Source organism: Chionomys nivalis, chromosome 4 (assembly GCF_950005125.1).
Source record: "Chionomys nivalis chromosome 4, mChiNiv1.1, whole genome shotgun sequence".
Taxonomy (NCBI): domain Eukaryota; kingdom Metazoa; phylum Chordata; class Mammalia; order Rodentia; family Cricetidae; genus Chionomys; species Chionomys nivalis.
The window spans coordinates 12,155,022-12,175,984 of NC_080089.1; positions in this window are offsets into that span (position 1 = coordinate 12,155,022).

Genomic DNA, 20,963 nt, shown 5'->3' on the forward strand with positions numbered 1-20,963 from the left:
GAAGCAAGATGACAATGCCTCATTAATCAAGGTACCAGGGCATGTGGCTAACACAGACAAGAATTATTGGTAATGTAATATGTAATAATTAGTTAATAGGAAAGCCTGAGCTAATTGGCCAACCAGTTTATAATTAATGTAGCTTTCTGAGTATTTCTTTGGGACTGAATGTTTGCAGGACCACGTAGAACAGAAATCTCTGTCAACAGTCTTCAAAGTAGGCTACTATTGGAAACATGTTTCTTCAAGTGACCTATCATAGGGTCTAATATCAAAGAGAAAATCCTGGAATATTGCAAATATATAGTGATTAAATCGGGGATCTTCAATAATTAGTTTTTGATGAATGTTAAAAATATGTATAATTTGAGTGAAGAATAAATATTTGGAGAAAATTTTAGGTGTGGGGGTTCAGAATGTCATTTCTGAAATAAAAAATAATGATAATGATAATAATACTTGAGGGATTTAAATAAAAACTCGTGAGACTGTGTAGATTGAAAAGGTGAGGTATCTGTGAATTGGTCAAAAGGAATTAAACTTTCTTTAGATGGCTCATAGACCTAGGATCTGAAAGAAGACAGCAATCTCAGGTGTAGGAATATATGAAAAAATGTTGAACGTTCTGACTGTAGCACGCACCACTAGATACGGAAAGTGTCTAAGCGAGAAACTGCTGAGAAGCTGTTGAAAACAAGGGGGTGTAATATGGGGAAGGCTTTCCCCTTTGTCCTACAGCTCCAGAAAGAAGCATAATGCAGGGCCTGGGTGGGTTCACTTTCCTTAACTTTATAGTAGATCCAGAGTCTTCACCATAAATGGAGGATGTTAATAAATCCAGGCAAGACCTAAAATAAAATAAAATAAAATAAAATAAAATGATCCAACCTTGGCAGAGAGACTTCTCATTTCACTCCCCACTGGCACCCACGTGGCATGCTGTTGCAGTGATGAACTTCAGTAGTGGAGTGGTCACTGTGTGTGTTTTAGAGGACATATACTCTGTGTTTTGTCAGCAGTTTAGAATGGCTGACTACTGTCCTAAGGGTCCTAAGGTATATCTTGCATACTGTGGGTTATTATACTAGTTGATGTGTTCCTTGTGACCTGTCTCCATGATCATCATCTCTGTTCTTATGAGCTAAGAATTCAGAGAAGACAGCCATAAAGCACTTCTGTAATACAGCCGTATGATAGAAATTGGAGAGCTTTGAATATATCAGAACTCAATCCTGAAGTAGTGATGTGTACTGAAATCTGAATACTTCAATAAATCAAAAAATGTGAGGGGGCATTTGAGATCAAGGTTTCCCCACATATTTGTGGCTTTACTTTTATAAAAAATGTGTTTTTATCTTTCCTACATATACATGTATAGTCAACTGATACATTCTGAGTTAAAGCATTCTTTATCTAAGTAATTTTCCTGTTGGAGAAAAGGGGGAGAAGAGGTCCAGGGTAAATAGATCTCTTGATAGGAGACACTAAGAATGACAAGAACAGGACTCTGTTAGAACTGTGAAGATACGACATACACACAAAAAATGAGATTGAACTTCACATTGGAATGGTCTGATCTAGAATGCCAGGTGAAATGACATCACAGTCAGAGTTGCAGCATGAAGGTCTTTCAGGTTGGTGGCAATTCAGCTTTGTATGAAGATTGAAGATGAAGAGTCAATCACGTTTTGAGGTCTGGAATTTTGAAACCAAGTGGATTTTGTTTCAATCCTCCACTTCCACAGTGAGATTAGGGCAATTTTCATGTTTCCAGTCTTGTCTCATGTACAGCTCCTCACAGCAGCATGTCAGTGTTTTTACTTTTTGTGCAAAATTTACTTTTTCCAAGGGTCATATTACATAGCCCTAGGTAACCTGTAACTTTCTTTGTCGACCAGGCTGGCCCCAAATCTGCTTACTTCTGTTTTTCCAGTGCTGCTATCAAAGGTGTGTCTTAAAATCAAGTTTCATTGGGAATTTTTATTCTTACACCATATGATGTACGTCTCCTATAAGCCATGCAAGGTTCTTTGGGGATTGTCTTGTCTTTTCCAGCTTTCTGATCACAGTTTTATGCTGTGAGTTCGAGGCCAGCCTGGTCTACAAGAGCTAGTTCCAGGACAGGAACCAAAAGCTGGGGAGAAACCCTGTCTCGAAAATCCACAATAAAATAAAATAAAAAGAATTACTTTAGCCAAGTGTGCTGACCTTTGCCTATAATCTCAGTCTTTAAGACACTGAGTAAAAGTAATGGAAAGTTCAAGATAAGTCGGGCTTCATAGTTAGATCATGTTTCAAATAAACAAAACCCAAAACAAAACAAAAAGAATAACAACAAAACAAAACAAAAAATAAACAACAAAGCAAATAATTGCATGTTTAGTCTGGTGTAAGACTTATTCTTACCTAGTGAAAATCTTATACCTTTTCTTTGTGTTCATATATTTTCCAATTTGTGGTTTATTTACATTGTATTCCTTTTCTGAGATTTAGATTTTACTCACTTCAAGAGGTTGGAATTAAATGCAAACAGTATTATTTCATAAGAGACTTTCCAATAGTTTACTCAATTGGTTTCATTTGTAGAATTTGTGATTTCCTGGTTATGTTTTGATTCCATCTTGGTTACACATAGGTAATGATGTCTCTGAGATATTGTATGTAAAGAGGAAGTTATTTTGATGTCAAAATAATGCTGATAATGCTCACAGTGATTTAACTACAAGGCAGAACCTTGAGGTGGGTGGAGTGATATCTCTCAGTAAACATACTTTAAGATCTACTTTGCTTTGGTAGCTGAAGATTGTGTCCTGACCTACCATCTTCCTTTGAATCCAGACATCACTGTATGCTCTGTTCTCACTGAAATGAAGACAGCACCATGCTTGTGTTTCTTCCCAGAGTTATGTTACTATGGAGTTTCCAAAGTTAGGATAATTACCTGTTGTCTTCTTTTACTTAAGGGTTTTTTCATCTTGCTGATTTGCATATGCTCACATTTCTAGAATAAACGTCTACCTGCTTTTTGTTGAATAACAACTTGGCAAAGATGTCATCATTTTCTAGTTTCTGGGTTTTTTGTTATCACAAATTAGTCAAACATAAGGTAATCATTTCAAATGAAATTATCATTGAAGTTGATTTTGATATGAAATATTATAAATTCTGGACATTTATAAATAGACACCTTTTTTTCTGAATGGTAGTTTGATAATACTGAAGAGAATTGATCTTCACTTCTGGTTGGCTTTTGGATTCAATTATTATCCTGCCCAGATCATTTTGAAATGGCTTTCTTTAAAAATTCAATGCATTGTCTAAATTCACTCATGTGGCCAATTTCAATTAAACATTAATAGAAGAAATAAAAAATTTATATCAATATGATATTTCTTAATAGGTTACTGATGAAAGATGTTTCTTATTTATTTGTTTTTGGTTTCTTGAGACAGCGTTTCTCTGTTTATTAGTCCTTACTGTCCTGGAACTAGCTTTTGTAGACCAGACTGGCCTCAAACTCACAGAAATCTGGCTGCTTCTGAGTCCCAAGGGTTGGCATTAAAGTCATGTGCCACCACCGCCCAGCATGTTTCTTATTTTAAAAAGAAATTTATTACTATAAAAGAACTCATGGACTCACCTTCTTGTAAATACTTTGTCAGTAATGTATTGACTACTGAGTTTATGTTTGTCTTATTGACTGGGTGATAATGAAACAGTTTTCACTAGGACAGATTACTAATGCTTTGTGTCCTGTTGCTTCCATTCTTGTGGGAAAGATATCCATAATCAGTCATATAATAACTCATAAATGGCAGCATGTACAATTTCTCTTATTTAGTTATTTCTGAGGTATTGCTATACAGGTTTATGCTTACAGAATAATACTGGGAAAATGAGTTGCATGTGGCAGCTATGTGATAAATAAAATGACATGGAATGCATACCTGGAAATAGTTTACCCTGTTGAGGAAAATAAAGGGTCCAAAAGTGTTAAAAGTCACAAGAAATGTGAAGGATCTTTGTGTATTATAGAACCCGAGTATTTCATAAACATTGGCTATAAAGACATTGACACAAAAAGGGAGCTGTATCAGAATGGTTTACTACCTCACTTGTATATTAATATTATTTAAACTGCTTGGTGGAGCAGGTGACATATTCTTCAGTAGTTAGTCTTCATTAAGTAATCTACCACCCTAAGTCTTTTTTAAATCAACACACACACACACACACAAGGACTGAAAATGGAGAAGGATTTGAGAAGGGTTCCAGCAAGAGAGGCAGGATAGAGAGATGAAAATGACTAATAAGACTAATAATCATTATACAACTAGAACTGTCACATATACATTCTGAGAGAGAGAGAGAGAGAGAGAGAGAGAGAGAGAGAGAGAGAGAGAGAGAGAGAGAGAGGGAGATTTAAATCTGGCTTTGATTTATGGTAGATGAAACCCAATAGAGGAAGACGTGAGTGAAATAAAATCTAAAAAAAAAAACTTTTAGAAGAGTGTGTACAGTAGTAAGAGAAAGAGTGATGAGGCTACAGAATCAACTACTGTGACTCTAAGTAGTCTTGTTTGGTACATGCTTTCCTTGTGGGACTTGGCTAGCTGAGATAGGAGGGTTCTGAGTTCCAAGGTATCCTAGGTTAAATATCAAGACCCTGATTTTACAATGCCATCACATTTTCAAACGCACACTGACATCACTGCTAGGTTAGGTCTTTTAGACAGTAGATGGAGTGTGCTGTGATCCAGGAGATGTGTCAGTGTAGGACAGTTCTGATGTGTAGGAGAGGTAGCCAGGCAATGTGAGATTTCCCTCTGTATGCTGTGAATACCATGATTAATAAAGAAACTTGCTTAGCCTCACAGGGTAGAACAGAGCTAGGCAGCGAACACTAAACTGAATATTGGGAGAAAGAAGCGCGGAGTCAGAGAGAAGCCATGCAGTGCCGCCTAAGACTTTACCTGGCATAGATGAATGAAGATGGGTTAAATTTACATGTAAGAGTTAGCCAATAAGAAGCTAGAGCTAATGGGTCAAGCAGTGATTTAAATAATACAGTTTCTGTGTGATTATTTTGGGGCTGAGCAGTTGGGAAGAAACAAGAGACCTTCTTGCAAAAACCATGTGAAGAAGACAGCAATCTTCAGTGGGCTACATGCTATGCATTCTTTCTTCAAAATGTGCTCTGTTTAACCACCTTTTTCTCCATCCTGGCACACCATCTTTCCTTTCTCTCTTCCCCTCTCTATTTTGTTTTTGCTTTGTAAGATGAGAAAATAGTGCTAAATATAAGATAGTGGTTTTTTATGTTGGAGTGTCATTTGATTGTGGGTAAAATGAGAATTTTTTGTTTGTTTGTCTTTTCTTTACTAGTAAGTCTGTCAAACTGCAGCCATGGGAGTAATAGACTCCAATCTGTCATATATTTCACTGTACAGCCATTTCCTGATTGAGCTAGTAGAAATGTTAGAGTGATGGCTTGTCTCGTGAGCATATTCCTGCCATGTGTCAAGTCATTTTTCTTCCCTTGAAACTGTATGGATTAGTCATGCAGTTTCATTTGTAAAATCAGTGAGAAGAGGAATGGTTATAATTTTGATTCATATAAGGAAAGAAGACATAAATATTTAATGCACCACTCAGTAAAATCTTCCTAAAAAGACAAATATTGCAAATATGAAGCAGTCAGATTAAAGTTGAAAATAAATTAATTTCAGCCATCTCAAACCTCTAGGTACACAGGTTTATAAGATGGTTTCTGTGTTTCTTAGTTTCTAATATTTCCCAGAGACCAATGCTTGGATTCAGAGTTTCTTCAAAGTGGTTGTTTTTTTTAATATAGCTGATATTAAAACAATTTTAAATGATTATTCCATCTCATGAACTATCATTTTAGAAGGGTCCACTGTTTATTGCTGTAGAGGCAAAGGGACTTGGGAGGATAGAGCTGATGAATGAGGCAAACTAAAGAATCATGGAATAATCAACTTCATTCAGACCCTCAGATAATTTGTACTCTGAAGGATAAGAAGAGTCACATGAGAAAAAAAAAATGTGTCCAATCAGAAGGGCAAGCCACAAGAGGTAAAAACATGTTCCTCCATAGAGTCATATAAACAAATAACAATAACCAGTTGCAATAAATAACCTGATGTAACTTTATTCATATTCACTATACCTGAGAGAGGTATGAAAGCCTAATTCAAGAATAATTCCATGTTTTTGATAATATTGAGGTCATAAGACTCTTGTACTCATTTCTTGGATTTTGTTCTCATGGTTCACTTAGGACAACTAGGTGTAGTGATTTGGAAGAGTAAATGGAGACTGTGTCTTATTATTACCTGGCTGCTCACATCTGAATTATGACATAGAGACTATAATAATTACAACTCTGCTTGGCCAATAACACAGGCGTATGTCCAGCTAGCTCTTACATCTTAAATTAACCCATTTCTATTAATCTATGTGTCACTACAAGGCTGTGGCCTGTTGGTAAGCTCCCAGCGTTTTCTCCTTCAGCAGCTACATAATATCTCTTTGACTCTGCTACTGTCTCTCTTTACCTTGGTTTGGATTTCCCACCTAACTTTATTCTGCCCTTCCATAGGCCAAAGCAACTTCTTTATTAACCAATGGTAATGAAATATATTCACAGCATACAGAGGAGGATCTCACACATTTCCTTTTTTCTGTCTAAATAAAAAGAAAGCTTTATCTTTAAATAGTAAAATTATATATAACAAAATAGGTATCAAGCAACAATTACACTTACAATATTTAGTCTATTTGTATTTCATAAAATTAAAAAATATTCCATAACATATTTTACCTTTGTGAGTCTAAAGTTTAGCATCTATATTTTATTATTACTAAAGAAAACTGTAACTATTTGCCTTCAAATCCATCAAATACCCCAGGAGAACATAATATTACCTTACAAGAAGTACACTGTAAGCAACTTGCAAAATTCTAGAATTGACAGAGACATGTCACTGCCTCGATAGTCATCAAAAGTTTTTTTTTTGTTGTTTTTTTTTTTTTGTTTTTTGTTTTTTTGTAATGTTGGGGCATCCATGTTTAGCCTACAGGCCCATAGGATATTGCACACTTTTCTATAAAGTAGGGAATTTGAAAGACTGCTTTGCCTATATTGGCAGATTGACAGTCACTTTCTTGTGTGTTAGGCAGAATGTCTGACAGACTGTTTCATGAAGCATAAACCCCGAAGTACCGTCTCACCTTCTTTAGGCAAGTTTACCAGTCATTTTCTGTAGGTCCTGCATGTCCCATTCACATACCATACCATTAAGAAGTTTAGGCAAGAGCATTTTCTTGCACAATTGACTGGCAAACTCCATAAGGAATCTCATCAATGCCTATCATCCTTTTGAAGAAGACTGGTGCTGCCAGAAGCAGACATGTCTCACTATCGAGCAAAATCTAAATTCTTAATACCTTTTAAATTCCAGAAATATTCCATAGGTTTTTAAGTGTTGAAGATTATCTAACATATCTCTGTATCTCTAGAAAACATAACTAATGCAATTAAAAGTTTGATTATAGAAGACAATTTGTTAATCTGTATTTCTTAACGGTACATTACATTTTTCAATGAGCATAAACCATTAAACAAAAGTGGAAATATACATATAACAAAAGTGACCTTAGATTTGTATTAATAAACCCAAGTCCATAAATAATCATTTTGGGAATTTGAGCATTGTTTTCTCCAAACTGCTTCCTCCTGTTTCTTGGGTGCAGTATTTTTAAGGTTCATGGAGATCTTTCAGGGGGTCTTGTTTCATCAAGGCACATTAGCCTGGCAGAAATCCACAGTTTTTCATCTTTTATTGAAACTAAAGCAGAACTTCTTTTCCAAAGGAACATAGCTTTACTCTCAAATTATGAAATAAAGATATCTTTAAAATACATGGTTGTCTAGCTTAACAGTCTGTGGAATGAAATGTCTCTCTGTACTTAGCCTATTCACATCAAAAATTTCAAATAAAACACAATAATATGCATAACCCAGACTCTGTTGTTCACATAATTACATGAATGTTTTTACTCTATTACTTTTTAATATTTATTTTATTATTTACATTTTTATCTATGACTGTCTGTGCTCTTCTTTCTCTCTTAACCTGTGTACATTTTTCCAATACTGTGATCCATTCAGAGATCTTTTTCATCTGAATTTATCTTATTATGTATGTGTAATCATTTTCTGGCCATAAGAGGCGTTTTCTTAAATTCTAAGAAGGCATGGCTAAAATTAACACTGTGACTTGCCTATTGGCTTTACCCCATCCAACATGGTATAATTATGCTCACCACCTCTGTGAGCCATGCTCACTGCCCCAACTCAAGGGATACAATTGGGTCTATGTCACCATTAAGTAACTTGTAGCACTCTATTCACAAACCCTATTTAAATGCTCTGTAGTGAGACCTCCTGAAAGATCGAGAGCCATTAGTGAAGCCAATAAATACCAGGAATCTGTCTCTTAAAGGAATTGCACATCTGTTCGCTATCAGAAAACAGAGAATATCTAAGAAAAAAATGCAGCTACCAACAAGCTGTGCTGAGCTCCTGTTTTTGTGGGTCTAGAAGACCTTTGTATTTTAAAGCTTTTTTTAGGTCTTATGTGTATCAATGCCAGACAGTTGGTGCCATATTATAAATGGAGGCTGCTCTTTCATTCCTGGCCACCCTTATCTGAATAATCACACAAAACTATATTAATTACAAGATTCTTTGGCTAATGACTCAGGCATATTTCTAGCTAGCTTTTTCATCTTAAATTGAGCCATTTCTATTAATCTATATATCACCACAAGACTGTAGTCTAATGGTAAGATTCTTCTTCATCAGCTACATGGTGTATCTTTGACACTGCCTACTCTCTCTTTCTATGTATCTCTGTTTAGATTTCCTGCCTGATTTTAATCTCCCCACTAAAGGCCAGAGCATTTTGATTGGTTGTACTTCTCTGTAATGATCCCTATCTTTGGCAAAAAAAATGGAGATACTTTAATATGGTGTGAGAATTACACTTACCTATGTTAAAGAAAAATGTTTAGAGTGTGGTTAGGGGCTTTTATGGTTTAGTAAAGTGACCAATTTATGTTCTTCTATAGGATCCATGTATTCACTATGCTTCTAATACCAGGCATGATTTCCCTCTTGTTGAACTGATCTCAGGTCTAACTAGAGAGCTGTTGGTTACCACCAAGGTACTCTGCATTCTTTGGGTTAATGTGTTAGGCAATTGTTATGGTGCATATCTGCTTTATTTGAGAAGAACTATAGGTTGATTCCTTATTTGGAAGCTTGCAGGCAGCTTCTTGTATCGTGAAAGTTAGTTGTCACGTCAGTTCCAGATCATTTGTCTCTGGGCCGTGTCTGAAGTGTTTTCAGCAATAGGGACTTACATCCCACGTGTCAGGGAGAACATAGGGTAATAGGCCCAGAATGTTTAGTGTGTGTCCTGTGGATCTAAGCTCCCAGTGATTATGTAGTAAGCACTATCACACAAACATTTAAATTGTATTTCTCTTCTTTCATGTTCCATGCCAAGCAATACAAACATCTCCATGTTTGCATTAGTACTACGAGTTTATCCTCAAGCCAGTGATACTGGCATCAAGTTGTTTCTCATGAAAAATAAAGAATTAGTCTCCATTCCCCTTTCAGATACACTCTTTAAATCTTCCTGTCTAAATACACTTTTTCAGTTGTTGAATTGTTATTTGATCTCTATACCATCATACCATGCAGAGAGGGTACCAGGGATTGATGAGTTATATTTGACATGTATTTGATTGAACAATAAAAAAATCTATGACAATGTATACCAACAGTTACAAGGAAGAAATCATTAAAAGATTTGTAAATAAGCCCTCTTTGGCAAAGATAGAAATAAAATATCAGAGGTGACCAAAACTCGTGGGTTTGGATGGGCCAAACACCTGTTTCAGAGTCAAGTCAAGATATAGCTGAGGTGAGAAATGTACAGAAAATGCCGTTTTCTTAACTTTCTACTTAAAGGAGCCCAACCATCTCTGAATGAATGTGCTTTCTCTAGGTCCATGCGTTGAAAAGCTTTTACTTCACTTCCAAAATATCATGAATATTTTGGGCATTCAATAGACCAAGGCAAGACAATCACCAAACCCATCCCAATATAGACTAAATATTGAGTAATTATCTTTAAAAGTCCTTCAAAAATAATGTAAAAATTTGGGTGACTGAATGCAATATTTAAACTTTGCTAATAAATTAATGAATTTAATTAATAGCATGTCTAAGATTTGTATTATGGATACTCTGAAAAATTCTAGAAAAACAGAGGAAGAAAAAACATTCTTGAGAATATCTACAAATCCCAAACACTAGTCTCTCCAACCCTTCTCATGGAAACAAAATAAATTAAAGTCTTATCACTTGTCCAGCAGCAAGACATTTGGCCCACATATTTGGAAGCTGTGGAGAAGGTATATGAGCAAACACCTATTAAATAAAGAGATGTGATTTAGTAAAATTTCCATATGAGTGATTTTTCCATCATTATAGAAAGATAATTGTGGCCCCTTCTCATTCACTGGTGGTTTGGTAGTACAGTCTTCAGATTACAAAGTAATTTCTAAAATTACTTAAATATAAACAAATGGGAAAGTGCTGTACAAATAGCTTTACTAAATAACAACAAGTGTGTGTGTGGACACCAAAGGATGATTTCTTTTGGTATCATTTCTTGGCATCTTGTCTAAGACAGAGCCTCCTCCCAGCCTAGACAGCTAGCCTCTAAGTTTCTAGGGCTTAGTCTCTGTCTCTCAATTCCAGTTGCACTAATTGCATCCATTCAGCTCTTAAGGAGGTTCTGGTCATCCCAACCCAGGTTTCAAGATTGCATCATAAGGACTGTTAACCGAGACAGTGAAGGAGAGGAGAAAGGCAGAGGTTGGACATGAGGTTGGAGAATCAGGAAAGGATGCTAAGAATGGATCTTGCTTGGTTTCCATTTTCATGGCTAGCAAGCAGGGAGTAGGGAGCTGGAAGCAGGGCGTTTGGAACTAGTGCATAATATCATATGATGGCAGCGACTACTCTTTGGGAAAAGCTGTAGAGCGAGTCAATGGTAAAGTACTCCTTGAGATGCTAATCTTGAGAAGTCAGAGGAAGAGAGACAGTTACATTTAGGAGATGGATTTTGCTGCTATTACCTTCCTTTTACTTCTCCTAATATTGTTTTCAGTTTTAAATGACATCTAAGAGCCAACACCCTATATACACATACAGCATTAAAAATGTAAGAACAGGACTCACTGCCTCCTTTAACAATGAATCTGCTTTCAATTGCAAACTCTCACCCCCAGCCCACCATGTGTGCTTATATATAATTGATACAACACAGTATAAAGCACCGAAGCAAGTGAGCTTCATGTTCATTTTATGGACTTCATTTTAGTTATTTTCCCTTCCTTCCAAAACATCTTATGACAAAAATAAATTTGGGGATTAAAGTACACAGACACGAGTTTGAATGCATCCTATAATTATGGAGATGAAACTGAACTCCCAAACAAGGCAAGGTTGCCATTCACTTCCTTTTTTACTAAGACACTGTTTCTCTGTAATTGGAGTTTTTCTAAGGATCTCGAACAAATATTTACATCACATAAACCGTCAGAGGAGACCCTCTTCTCAAGAGAGTATGTACATACTCAACTTCTTGTTGGCTGAACAGGAAGCCAATTTATCTTCAAGGCTTTTGTTTGCCTCTTAAAAACAGATATGAGATTCAAACAAGTCAGTGTTTCGTTTTAAAAACTTTGCACTGTCAAAATTAGTTTTTAAGCATCAACTTAAGGATTCATACAAAACACTGCCATGTTAAAAAACATAAATTTTAATTATTTTAAACATATACATTTTGAAAATTCCTATAAATCATCATGTGAAAGTACCTTTAAATTAAAAACAAAATAATTTATAATTAGAAATTATATCATTGCTACTATAGGTTTGTATTTTTAAAAACACATTTTAAAATGATAACAAATTTTGGATTACCAAAACAATTATGAATCACACTAAGCAAATGCAAACAATATCATCTATTACTTTAGAAAAATGAACAGTGAAATACTCAGATGAAATATTCCCCAAAGAATGATTTTTATGCTAAAGATACTGAGTGCTGATCATTGCTGATCATTGAATTATAAAGACCCATTGCATACTTTCATTTCACTTGGTTTGCCATTGTGATTACACTTACATTCCACTTCTTCTCAGCATAAGAAGGTGTTTTAAAAAGTGATGAAATCTGAGGATTGATTTTAACCTTTTGAGCAGAATGACTCAAAAATTTAGTCAAGTCTTACAGGGTGTTTAATGATCTGCAATGTGTTCTTTATCTACTTACATACTGGAAATTATATGGACATGGTTATCTGTTCTGTTTTGATTCTCTTCCTGTTAATTGTCATGTGACTGAAATAATAATGCATATGTGTGAGGGCACCACAGCTTTGTGTGTGAGCCCTATATACTTAAGCAACTTGATTGACTATTATGCTGTCATCTGTTCATCAATGAAGTGAGTGAAGATTATGCTGCTATAATGACTCAAGAAAGTAATATAAGCCAATAGTGTTTCAATGGAAGAAATGAAATTATCTTATTGAAGACATCCTTATCTAATTAAAATTCCACCCCAAACAATCTACAAAAATAACTAAATACTGTAATAAGAATTGAAATTGATAATACAACAATTTTCAGTGTACTGAGCCCAAAATATCTCTAAACTTTAATAATAAACAATTGAATTTACTGTTTTAATTAATAAATAAAATAGTCCAAAAAGAAGAAACTTACAAATAAAAGGAAAGAAGTATTAAACCTGGGTGCCCAATACAACAACAATAAATCATTTGTGAGAGAAGCCAAAAATAGTCTAAACAATGAATCAATATGGTTGTCATTGCCCAAAATAGCTTTATATTGCCCCTTCACTCACAAGTAATCGATAAATGATATAAATTTTGAAGTAAATTGCCAGGCTTATAATATGCAGATTTTAAACACAAGATAGTTTGCAATTTCCACAGCCTCACAAATCTGAAATGGAGTGTCAACTGGATGGCTACAGGTAGAGATGAGTGGTCTGCAAAGACATGGGGGTTCAGAAAATAAGTAGAAAAACTTCAAGTAAAATCCAGAAATACTGAAGTTTAAATATGGGGTGTATACAACGAACTTCAACATAAGACACTAGCAGAAATGTTAGGGAAAAGGGTGAGGCATCTCCCACCACAGCAGGACTTTTGATTAAAGGAAAGGGAAAGTACGGTTGGATTCACAGGTTGTCACCCTGAAGCTCAGCAAAGATAGAGCTCAGGATGGGGGACTTGTGATCTGCACAGCATGCTAAGACTGACTAGGCAATCAGCTCTGCTAGAGAGCACTCTGATGCTGGGATCAGGAGTCATCTTAAAATGAGGCCTTCAGTAAAACTGGGTATGAAAAATAATCAGCAGAACATATGCTGCAACATGTAGCCAATGGATCAGATCAAAGAAAAAGGAATATTGGACACTGAAGCAAGGATGAAATATTGGCTACATTTAAAGCAGGGTAAGCAAAAGCACAGGTGAGGAGCAGGTCTGATGACACACAGAGACTGTCACAGACAAGAATCCAGCTTTGACTGCACAATGGATTACAGACAAGGAGAGGCTGAGCTGAGAGAGAGAGAGAGAGAGAGAGAGAGAGAGAGAGAGAGAGAGAAAGAAGGGAAACTACAAAACAAAAAAGAAAAAGAAAAAGAACTATCTTGCCCATGTGGATCATGGCAAGGACCCAAATCCAACCATCCAAGGAGGAATGGAAGCTACAGAAAGAGAAAATTTTCTTATTGAAACAGTACAGACAATTTCCCAAATTTATAAAAAGATACTGACATCAAATTGGAAGTAGGAGGCATTTCTGATCCTAAGCAGACATGACTAGAAAATAAATATTTCCATTTCACATCAATTTTAGTTGAATAAAGAGGAGTGGATATTTGCAACTACAAGCAGGAAGCAGTAATTTAGGAGAAAATATCAAATTTATATCAGATCTATCCACAAAAATGCTGAATTCGAGAAAAGTCCTGAGAAAAATCATGACCAACCCAGATTCCCATATCCACAGATTATCCACGAAATGAAGGCCTCCCAATGTTAGCACTGACCAAGTGACAACTGGGCATCAAGCCAACATGACCAAAGACTCTTCAAGGAATCTTGCATGGATAACAGATATAACTAGAAAACATCAGGAAGAACAAATTACATAAGAAAAAAAGATGAACAATGGTGGGTGGGGGGAATTAAGTATCTTCAAGTTGGTAAGCCAACAAACTCATAAAAACAAGGGAAAAGAAGAAAAAAAAACTTTACTCAAACTGAGGAAGAGTGAAACAGAATTCCAGGAAACAGCACACACCTCCTAGTAGCAACAATATGTTCACATCATCCTGCATCTCCAGTTAAACAACATAGTGAGAGCTAGAATTTAATAAAAGATCCAGCGTCTGGAGAGATGGCTCAGTATATCTGAGAGCACTTGTTGCTCTTACAGAGGATATAAGTTCAGTTCTCAGCATCTACATGGAAGCTTAACAACCTCCTGTAACTCCAGCCCGAGATGTCCAATGCACTTCTGGCATCAAAGACTCTTGCCTGTATAGGTATACATACACTCTTACAAGCACTTACAAATACACACAATAGTCTTATTTAAAAATAGAAACTAATACAAAATTTAAAACAAGACTCATCTACTTAGTGTTACTAAGAAACGTACTATACTAGCAGAGGTTTTGATATATCAATGTTTTCGTTCCTGTCCAGGGAACATCATGGGAATGGGACAGAAAGAACATAAAAGCCAGAGGATAGAAAGTCAACATTCCATTGTGATATGGGACTGATTCTGGAGGCTCCCCATTGCTAGCAGAAGAGGTCTTAGCAGTTGATGGCAGCTGAGGAAGGAACAGTTACTTTTATTTGGAGATGTGTTTGATAAAAGAGTGCCAGGTCCCAGTGGATGACTCCAAATCTATGCACAGATGGGTAGCACTAATTGAACACAGGAAGTTATTGATGGTAAAGAGGAAGTTGTGAGTAATACCACTTGGGGAGTCCTGGATGGAAGGCAGTAGGGATGCATATACTCAAAATGCATTCTATACATTTATGCAATTTTATATGAATGAGTAGAAAAAGTATTATTCAAATGAGTACATGAGCCATAAAGTATAATTTATCCACTTTAATGTTTGACTTTTTCAACAAACATCATCTAAGTATTCACAAATGTTTGGTTTGCATCTTTCACATTCTAGATAATATCATACACAACCTGCAAAAAACCAATCATATCTGAAATGCAGTGCAATAGCAAACATACACACACAGTTTTAGTGGCAGATAAAGTATAATTAGAAGATAATAAACTTTTGAGAAAAAATAGAATGACCTAGGAAAGGAATAATAAATGAAACAGATGACAACAGAAAAGCATATTCAGGGAGTGAAAGACAATTCATTTCAAAAGAAGCATGCAAATTCCAAGAAATAGGATGGATATAAACACATATCTTGATAAAACATGAGACTTCAAGTGCCCTGTTAAGGGTTTTGCTGTCTATTTCAGGAGGCAATTCCAGGAAACTAAGCCAGGGAGGACTCAGCACAGCTATTGACCATGAAGCAGTGTTTGGAAAATTATAATACTCTGTTCTGCAGAGCAGCTGGTAGCTAGAAGAGGGAGTTAAATGACAGAGCTTTTACAATTCATTATATAACATAAATAGCAATAAAAAGTTTTATCTTGCATATGTTCTTGAAGTAATATCAGAGCATTTTCTCACAGTAAGCATATGTGTTATATATTTTTCAGAATGTACCTGGCTCAAACTTTAAAAGATTGTAACATCAAGTCAGTAATAACAAGGTGTTTGTCCTGATTTCCCCTAAAGTATATCAGAAATCCTGGACAAATCCCAGAATTCTAATATCTGAAGAAAGAATTTAATCTTGGGGGTATTTATTTTTTTTATTATCTAAATTTCCTTTTATGACATGTGTTTCGGGAAAGAAACACTCACTCCAGCCACACTATGCTGAAACAAATGTTTGCATTCTTGCAATATCGTGAAAAGCCTTGTGTTTTGTCAACAATCTCACATGCCAGCTTCCACTAGGTCTTTGGGAGATGTTGGTAATATTTGGAGAAAATGGAAAAGAGCAGATATGATAAGTCCAACAAAGGTAGCAACATTGTATCTGGAAACCAGAATAGTGTTCAGCCTTCTCCGTGGAGATTCCCTGCACCCATGTTTTTTTTTTTTTCCTTGTAGCTTCATTCCTGAAGCAACAGTGAAAAGTAGTGTGACTGCTACATAAATCTATGGAGAGCCGGGCGGTGGTGGCGCACGCCTTTAATCCCAGCACTTGCGAGGCAGAGGCAGGCAGATCTCTGTGAGTTTGAGGCCAGCCTGGTCTACAAGAGCTAGTTCCAGGACAGGCTCCAAAACCACAGAGAAACCATGTCTCGAAAAACCAAAAAAAAAAAAAAAAAAAAAAAAAAAATCTATGGAGAAAAAGGGGTCATGCACACATAAGGCCCTTTCTTTCTGACTGTGAGCACATCTTTGAAGGAAGCTTTGGTAAGATTTGATGTGATATTTGTAGAGTCTCTTTAAATACCAGCTGAAGTTCAAACGTAGTTTTGAAAAACCAGTATCTGTTGAAAGCATTAGTTATAACTTCTCATTTTGTTGGTTTTTCTTCTAGAAAATATCACCTCATTATTTTTTATTTCACATGACAAGTATTTTGAAGGCATTTTTCTTAATCACTTGTGAAAACAATGTGACTGTATATTTTTTATCGTACTTATATTCAAGAAAAGAAATTAAAGAATATATTCAGATAAACTGTCAGGACCCAACAATAATGCCAAAAATGATTTAAGGTGATTCATCGCTTCCTACCTCAAGTCTGTATTATAGATTGCCACCTGACATTTACCACAAGAAGCCAGTCAAATAGTATATACCCTTCATTACTCCATTCTCTCCTGGAAACGGCTTTCCCCTTCTCAGAGTCTCATAGTCTCATTCTCAGAGACTTTTTCCTTATTAGTAAGACAAACCCCATTCCAGCAGCATTTAGTGTAGTTCTACAAAACTCTTCAAGTTTGCTGCTAAATTCCAAAGTCACTAAAGTCAGAAATTCAGTAGACATTTGTTGTAATAAGAGCGTAGGAGCTGCGGCGGGCTGCATCCCACCACCCGGCTAGCTTTACCTGAAATAATTACATGGAAACTGTATTCTCTTAAACACTGCTTGTCCCATCAGTTTTAACCTCTTATTGGCTAGCTCTTACATATTGATCTATCCCATTTCTAATAATCTGTGTAACACCACGAGCTGGCTTACCAGGAAAGATTTTAACCTGTGTCTGTCTGGAGTGGTAGAATCATGGCGACTGCCTGACTCAGCTTCTTTCTCCCAGCATTCTGTTCTGTCTACTCCGCCTACCTAATTTTCTGTCTAATTAAAGGGACAAGGCAGTCTCTTTATTTAACCAATGAAATTAACACAAAACAGAAGACTCTCCCCCATCATTTCCCCTTTATCTGTTTAAACAAAAAAGAAAGGCTTTCACTTTAACATAGTAAGATTACATATAACAAACAGTTATCAAGCAAGAATTACAGTTACAATATTTATATCTACTTTATCTTTTATCATAACTAAGGAAAACTATAACTAACCATTCTTCAACTCCATCAAAGACTCCAGAAGGATATAATATTACCTAAGCAAGCAAGAAGTAAGTAACTTCTAAAATTCTAGAAATGGCAGAGACATCTTGCTGCCTAGACAGTCACCCAAAGTTTCTCTGTACCGTTGGGGCATCCATCTTCAGCCTTCACGTCCATAGTATCCAGCAGACATTTCCATGAAGCACGAAAATTCAAAGACAGTCAGTCACTATCTGCTGTGTCCTGCAGAATGTCTCTCAGACTCTTTCATAGATCAGGAACCCCGAAAGACCGTCTCCCCTTTTGGCAAGTTCAGCCGTCCTCTCTTTGTGGGTTCTCTGTGTCCAGTTTATGCAACAGTCCAGGCAAGAGCAGTTTCTTGCCCAAATGGCTATCAAACTCTGTAAGGAGCCTCTTCGATGCCCATCTTCCTCTTGAAGTAGCTGGTGCTGCCAGGAGCAGATACGTCTCATTGCCATGAAAAACCCTAAGTTATTAAAACATTCAAAATGCCATATTCTGTAGTCTTTGAAAGATATGAAGAATGCCTATTTAACTAAAATATATCTATATATCTAAAAAATCTAACTAACATGACTACAAACTTGACTATTATTGATGATTATCCATTAGCAACCTATATTTCTTAATTATACATTACATGTTTAAATGAACTACACAGTCACAATACCTTAATCAAGATTAGAAATATGCATATACACATAACAAAACTGACTTTAAAATCTATACCAATGCAGATTATTCATACCTATATCATTTCCCCCTTTAAATGTAAAAGAACATTTATAAACCATATTTGGGAACATGGGCGCAGCTTTTTCTCTCCAAACTGCTTCCTGCTGAATGGGAGCGCTGTTATTTAGGTCTTTCATGGTGTAACCTGCATGCTAGTTTCATCTCAGTTGGCAGTTGAGTGAAGTAATTTTTTGAAGGTGTTCACAGCAACCTTTCAGGAGGGCATGATCTATCATACCATATTGGAATAGAAGCAACCCACAGGGTCTCATCCTCTGTGAAAACAAAAGAAGACCCTCTCCAAAGCATCATATCCTTAGACCCAAATTCTGAAATCATAATACCCTTATATCCATTTTGGTTTAGCTTGGCAGCCCATGTAATGAAATGTCTCTCTGTACTTAACTCCTTCACAGTCAAAAATTTTAAAGAAAACACAATGTACATAATCCAGACTCTCTGTAAATTTTCCATTTTTACGTGACTTATTTTTCTTTATTTCTTTTAATCTATAACTATCTGTACTCTGTCTCTTTAAAGACTTGATCCTTTTTTTAAGACATTAACTTTATTCTCTATATTTTTTTCTTTTCTCTCCCAAGCCTACGTACATTTATCCAACACTGTGACTCATTTATGTCTGAATCTGTTTTATTGTGAATCTGTAAATTTTTAATATCCAGGAGCATTTCTTAAAATGTTAAGCAGTCCTTAAAAACTTAAGTTGCACCATGTACAGATAATACGGTACCGCCTGTGTCCTGCCCAGTCTAAACCTTAACTGTGCTATTATTAATTACGGTAGTTCCTGCCTGAGGTCAGCACAGTTCAGCATGGCTGAGCTGAACCTCTCCTGCCTCAGAGTCATTTGGTGTCCCTGAGCCACTCACAGTTCCAGGCACACAGCAGTCCACATTATATCAAGCAAGCCATAGCACTTTACTCCAAATGATCCATTCAAAGACTCTGTCTCCCGCAGGAGCCAGACAGAGATCATGATAGCGGCACAGCCCAGAAAGCTGGCATTTTAAAACAGCCAGTTTTTTCCTGCTGCTGAGTCAGGAAAGTTTCTTTGCAGCAAGGACCCTTCTCCATCAGACATTTGTGTAGTAAACTATTTCAGTCCTTTGTGTATATGTTGAAGGTTTAGGTTTATATCACATTCCCATGAAGCAGACATCTACCAACTTCAGAATCTTAATGTTACTCAGGCTGCCTATGTTGCTTAGCAATGTGTGTATATGATTACCCAAACACAAAAGCCAGTATTTTATGAGGCCTATCAGGGACCATCTGCAATTCAACATAGTTGTTAAACAGAGCCTGCTTCTCCCTTACGTTTAGGAGTGTCCATGTTGCCATAACAACAGATGCACAATAGACAAATATCAAGTGTGTTACAGGAAAAATAGCCTAATACTTATGTACAGACAGGTTTACACATAATTTGACACTTAAATATAAAGTAAATGCCGGGACCCCATAGCATGCTTAATACTTTTGTGGACTGTTTGTTTTGCCCAAATCCATGAAGTCCCTGTAAAAGCCAACAAGGAGATCAAGTCACATATGTAAAAGAAAAGAGCCTTTATTTTAATCAAATTTGCAAACTCAGTCTCTCTGTATGTCCAACGTATTGGAATAACTGAAGAGCCCGGAGCTCAATTAGAGTTGGGTTTTTATAGTGGTAAAGGTGGGGGTGAGGGGTTTCTGTAGTTCAGAAACCCTGAGTCGCTGACATTTGTCTGGGGTATCCTGGTGGATGTGTGCAGGCAGGTGATCCTATCTACAGCGGTTGTAATGTTAGGCATTTTCTTTGAATGGTCTATTCTTGGGCAGTGATTGGGTAAACTCAGTTTGTGGTTCTTCCTGCAACCAGGTATTGCCTCAGGGTAAACTACTAAGACTTAGGCCTCTTATTAAATTTATGGATGGCTGAGTTCTACTCTGGCAGTGATAATGGTTGGAATTAAAGAACTTTCTCAGGGTGACCCGCCCATACTTAGCTAATCATGACTGGTCCCCACAGTGTTAACAAAAATGAGAGAAACAAAGATGATCCATGATGTGGAAGTCTTTTCTATGTGTTGTGATTACCATTGAAGAATAAAGAAACTTCCTTGGCCTATTGATAAGGCAGAAGTTAGGTAGGCAGGGAAGATGGAACTGAATGCTGATAGAAGTAAGGCAGAAGAGAGACACCATGGAGCCACCACCACTGGAGATAGCTGTGCTGAAACTTTGCTGGTAGGCCAATACCTCATGATGATATACAGATTAATAGAAATAGATTAAATTAATATGAAAGAGTAAGCCAATAAGAATATAGAGCAAATGGGCCAAGCAGTGATTTAATTAATA